Genomic DNA, 6,157 nt, shown 5'->3' with positions numbered 1-6,157 from the left:
AACACGCCTCCGCTCCCTCTTTCTTTTTTTACTGTATTTTCTTTTCTCGAGCAATAATACTCGCCCGCGCTCGTTTGCGATTCTTCCTTCCAACAAAAGTTTGACCGCCTCGTCTCCTCCGTGAATTAAATTTCACGCGCGCGCTGCGCTCCATCTCCTCCATACGTACTACTCAGATCCTCGTACGCACCAAAACAAATCAATTATCTTGCGCATTTAATTAAACAAATTCAATCCATTGGCTACTACTCGTGCTTCTTAGTTTCTTTTTTGTGAAAACTACAATCATCTCATTTTTTTCTTAAAGTCGCGGTGCTTAGATTCCAGTGCATCAAGAATGTAGCTGATATTATCTTTTACCCACAGTAGACTCCTCAGCCTTCAACCAATACCATTGATTCTCCACACACACACACACACACACACAAAAAGACTGCAGCTACAAATCTGCGCAGCTGGCGAGATGGGCCTGTGAGTCGGGCCTGGGAGACACAGAGAGACAACTGGGCGTGATTCTTCGGAATCTGAAATACCGGCCGTGTTGCTGCTTTACATTACATTATTAAATCCAGAGGAAATAAAGATACAGCAAGCCCTGTACTCAACTTGGCTGCTGCTTCCTCCATTGTCTTACATCCAGATGATGCATCGCACTGCAGGTTCCTTGCTGCCATCGACCCCTCCTCCTGGATATATATATCCTTCAACTACGTGAACAAATACTTGATGGTCAGCAGCTCCAGAGCAGATTTAGTAGACACAATGAATTCACAGCAAGGTTTCGACAATAATAAGGTGGAGAATAAACTAAGCAAACAGACTGTGCGACATCTAGTGTAAATTTCACATTCCAAAAACAGTGAATGAGTACCATCTTGCAACAAGTCCAGCAAAAGGAGGTTGCTGCTAATTTAGAGCACAACATCAACTAATCTACTTGTCCAGGCCAAGACCTTAGATATTTATTCCTTAATTAAAGATCACCACATGGTGAGACATCTAAAAAAAAAGGAAAACATCTACAACTCCATAACTGATAGAAAGTACCCAACTGTGATCATTCTTTACCATGTTCAGTAGCTAAAACTAGATAATTAAAACCATCGAATGAGCAAGACAATCCTTAACAATTTCATAGCTACACAATATAGTTTCTGTTGGAGATCAACACAGGATACTAAACCAAAGCAGCACAAATACAAATGCTAATCAGCACAAGCAAGCTCTGCTGACATAGACCAGCCCTAGAAACACCACAGGCCGTCAAATTTCCTAGCAACACTAAACTAAAGCAGCGCCAACACAGTGCCAATACAACCACACCACCAGAGACCTAAATGGGAAGAGACAAGACAGGAACTTGACACTCACCTAAACCCACCAACTCGAAGACGAAGGCCACCGCTGCAAACCGGATAGATCTGGCGGCCATGGCTACCTCCTAGCCAGCCCCACCAACTTGAAATCCCCTGATTACAGAAACACACAGAAAAAGGAAGTGGTCAGGAACTGGTACAACTCTTCAATTCTAAAGCTAGAGAACATTCAAGTCAAGCATCAATTTCCAAGCTAAACATACAGAGTACATGTAGATGTCATTTCCAAGCTATGCGAGAATTTGTCTACTTTCTACACACTAAACTCAAACTGGGAAAAACTAAATGATTTCCAAGTCACAAACAAATTAGATGCAGATTTCTCATTTATCAAGTCGACCAGATTTAATAATACAAGTCAGGTTTAAGCTACTTAGTTGAACTAGTTGTCCAGATCAGCTCCAAAGAGCTCCAGTTTCTGCCCACATTTAATACAAGTCATGTTTAAGCTTCATCAAGTCAACCAAACAACAGGTTCAATATAAATTCAAATATAATCCAAAGCTAGAGCTATAAATGGTCTGATTCTGTGTTTCTTGTCAAACCAAGAAATTCAGCTCAAAAAAGCTCTAGGTTCGTCCCACATTGAATACAAGTTGGGGTTAAGCTTGACATTCATCAAGTCGACCAAGCCAAAGCCCACATGTTCAATAAAAACTCAAGGATAATCCAAAACACACCATAGCAATTCAATAGCCTTTATAAAACAGATTGTGTAATTGTAAACATGGTCAGAAATCGGATTCTTGCTTCTGTAATACACTTTGGAACTATTCCAAAAAAATTACTAGCACGTTGATCAGCAATTTAAACATTGTAAAATAAGAAAGCAACATTACTCCAAAGAAAATATGAGCACAATGCATGAGGACATGATCAATTACATGAAACAAATCATGATGAATAAAAAGCTTGTGGCTGATGTACTACTCCATCAACAGTTCAACACTTAGGACAATCAACACTCGCTTTGCAAAAGAAAAGAAAATTATCTCACTGGCACATGAATAAGATAGCAGATAACACACATAATAGCACTTGAAACAGACCTAAGAGACAACACACATAATAGCAGTTGATCCAGCTAATGGATAGTCACTTTCGTGCCTGAACCGTGGGAACCTGGGCACCTCATGGAAGCACTAGACCCCGAGGCCTTGCTGAAATAAACAAAGGAGTATGGTCAAGAACATTATTGTAAAAAATACATGGTCAGCTAGGCTCTGGACAAAACAGACAGAGAATTCCTAGTAAACAATGCACGGGCAGCACTACATCACTACATATACAGATCATGGAAAACAATACAGAATTTAGAGTAAGAAATTATGTTAGAAAACTACCATTAAGTATTATGTAACTAATTAGGTGTAGATATGGACAACACTCTTAACATCAAAAGTTGCATGATTAGTACACTCAAATGAAGCAGACCATAGCAAGTTAACAGCCTTTATATACTAGAGCTCGTAATTAAAAGAATGGTCATGAATCAGATTCTTGCTTCTGTGCTACACATGGAACTACTCCAAAAGAAAATACTAGCACGCTGATCAACTATTTAAACACGTTAAATCAAGAAAACAACACTACTGCAAACAAAATACAAGAAAAGTGCATCAGGACATGATCAACTACACTAAACAAATCATGATGAATCAAATGCTTGTGGTTACTGTACTACTCCATCAACACTTGCTTTTAAGAAGAAAAGAAAAGTATCTCATCAGCACAAGAATAAGACAGCAAATACTTGAAAGAGAACTAGGTGACGAGGTTCTATTACCTCCACATCACCAGATCATAACAGCAACAAAATTTCTTCAACTTCAAGAAACAATAGCAAAATATTTCAGGAAACCAAACAACTTCAGAAATAGCACAACAGCTACAGGTAGATAGCACTGCTACCAACACGGTTTACCAACTGCAGTAACCATATCCAAAAAAAAAACAGGGCATGGCTTGCACAACACGCAAACACAACCATGAGACGCTTAGAAAGAATGAGATTGCCTGGACCCATACAACCTGGACATCTCATGCTCCAGGAAGCCCTGGTCTTCCATGAGGAGTAGCTGGGGGCCGGCGGCAGCCACAACAGCAACATCAACAGTCCTCCACATCCACCGCTGTGGAACTCGTGTGACAGATGGTGCAATATCCCCTCACGCTGGCCACAAAAAAATATTTAGACAAGCCAAAACGTGTTCATTAGAAAAAAGCATACAAAATTCATGCCCAAAAATATTTAGACCATGCTAATAATAAATTGTACTCATAACACCACAGATTTCATCCAAGTAGAGTTGCATACACACATAAACAGTAAGATCCATTCATTTCAAAGTTCACTCTCCAACAAGCTAGTTTTCTTTAACTAAACGGTGTCGAACCAATTACAAGAACCACAGGTGAATGAACTCTAACACATGCATGGAGATTAAGTCTGAACATACCAAAACTGCATGGTTAATATGCTAATCAGAACGGACCATAGCAACTAACCGTCCTTTGTAAATTGCTCAAACTATACATGTAAAGAAGGTTCACATAGAACTGATTTGCATCGATATGCAACTGAACATTTGCCAACAATTTGCATTTGCTCTTCCCAAAAATTACACGATTGATAATAGTAACAAGAAGCAAACCATAGTAGCAACTAAATATCCTTTCTCAATTTCTCAAACTAGAAATGTACAGAAGGTTCACATAGCACTGATCTGCATCGATGTGAAACAAAAAAAACATGACAAGTAAACGCACTTCTTCACCCATTTTTTTTCCTGCAGCTACAAACCCAAACTTGCATGATTAATATACTAGTTAGCATCAGGTCATAGCAACCAAATTTGCATTCTCAATTGCTCAAAGGTATACATGTACAGAATGTTCACACATACGTGATTTGCATCGCCAAAACCTGACAACTAATAGCACTGATTCTCCAAAAGAAAAGATACTGTAGCTACAAATCTGCAGCAGCAGATCAACGAATTAGTCTCACCTACGTTGTCCTACCACTGCACCCCGCGCAAGGCGGCGACCATCAGCAGCTCATCCCGCCTCGCTCCTCCGGCTGCCTGCACAAGAAAGAAGAGATTTTTTTCAGAATGGGGAGAAGCGGATTGGGGGCTGGAGGACTAAGGGCACGACTCATACCTCCAGCAGCAACCGACGTAGCGACGCCGCTGAACAGCTCCACCCGCAGGGCCACAACCTCCAGACGCGCGAGGAACCGGCGGTGCGCATGGGGACGGAGCGGCGGAGGCGAGGACGGGGACGCGGAAGAGCAGGGGGGAGGTTCCGCGTGTGGCCTGGCCCGCGGCTCTTCCTCGCCGCCCACTTAGGGTTTCACGGCGGCGCGGTTTTAGGCTCGATTGGGGCGCGTCGGCAGGGGGCGGCGCCGGACGGTGAGGAGGTCGGGGCGGCCGGCAGCCGGCGAGGCTGGAGAGGCAGAACTGGGGCGAGGTTGCGGATAGAAGGAGCCGTGGCGGCGTCCATCTGGTAGGGAAGGGACCGGTGGGCGGACGCCGGCGAGATGGAGCGGTGAGTCTGGTCTGGGAGACACTGGGCGAGGTTTGCGTGCGTTTCGGTGTTTTGCCGCTGCTTAGTGTTTTCGTCAAGCAACCTCCTTGATTCCCGATACTTACTGCTAACTAATCAACCTCAGCTGGCCTCCTCGATACTCATCAGTGCGTTGCGTTCGATGTAGACATGCTTATTATACATGGCTGTGAATTAACTAGGACAAATTTGCATGCATCTCACATTCTCACGTGCTAAGTAGCTACTACTAGTAGATGACATCCAATACTACCGGTGTACACACAATCTTAATAGCTACATCTACATGGTTCCTCTTCATCCTCCTCCTCCTCCTCTTCCGTCGTCGATTGGTTGATCATCGCCGCCAACGGCCACACCCGGATACAACTCATAACCGCGTCACCGATCGACGAGTTGCACACGCCCCTAAACAACGCCACCATTTTCACACTATGCCTCCGTAAGTGGCTCATTCTCGCCATCAGCAGAACTATGGAAGATTGAAGATGTCGGTCGAGGTGATGCTTCGCTTGCTCTCTAGCTACAGCAAGATCGTCCTTTTTGATTCCTCCCCCGAACCCCGCCGCCATATTGTTCAGAGTTACCATGTCCATGCCACGTCCTTCTTCATGGGCGAAATTGTGCGTAGATTGGCAACACCCTTGCAGAATGACATCATCGAGTACAAAGTCTACTATAAATTGATGTGTACTCTTTGTGAATGAAAAAAGCATAGCATGATTTAGACGTGCCTAAAAGAGCTACATGCATTTGATTTTATTGATTTGGTAGGCATCATGATGTCTCTATACATGTGAGAAGCTACATGCAATGCAAGTAATTTTCTTTTGAGAATAATCCATTTACACAAACAAGTACTCAAGTATGTGATTAGAAAATTGATTTTCGAGCCAAAATTCCTGATTTGGGCCGAGCAGAAGATCTTAGTTATCCAAACCTACATCAAACCGATGCCCGGGATTAGGGATGCTCCATGTCATGATCAGTGATGTGATGTGATGTGAACTTGTCAAGTTTAACAAAGAACATGCGACGCGATGTAAACAAGGAGGATCGGAGGCCAAGCGAGCCAAGGTGCAGGGAGGGACGGAGCTGCATCTGTCGTCCCCGTCTGTTGGGTATTCCTCAAAATTTGTTTGGTTTCTCCATGCATATATAGCTTGAATTTAAGCTGTTTTCTTGGAGCTGAATATAATATGAGACGTATT

The 6,157-nt window shown here is 43.0% G+C and overlaps 1 long non-coding RNA gene across 1 annotated transcript; it reads right to left on the bottom strand.

The window, feature by feature from the left end:
- Nucleotides 1–630: 630 nt before the first annotated feature.
- Nucleotides 631–4,461, bottom strand: LOC124668326. Its single transcript, XR_006991644.1, has 4 exons — nt 4,387–4,461; nt 2,426–3,549; nt 1,372–1,469; nt 631–707 (listed from the first exon to the last, which is right to left on the bottom strand). It is a non-coding gene; the product is annotated as an uncharacterized LOC124668326 (long non-coding RNA).
- Between the last annotated feature and the right edge of the window lie 1,696 nt (nt 4,462–6,157).

This window comes from Lolium rigidum, chromosome 6, assembly GCF_022539505.1.
Source record: "Lolium rigidum isolate FL_2022 chromosome 6, APGP_CSIRO_Lrig_0.1, whole genome shotgun sequence".
NCBI classification, from domain to species: domain Eukaryota; kingdom Viridiplantae; phylum Streptophyta; class Magnoliopsida; order Poales; family Poaceae; genus Lolium; species Lolium rigidum.
Note: the sequence above shows the minus strand (reverse complement) of the source record. Positions and strands in the feature narration are given on the sequence as shown.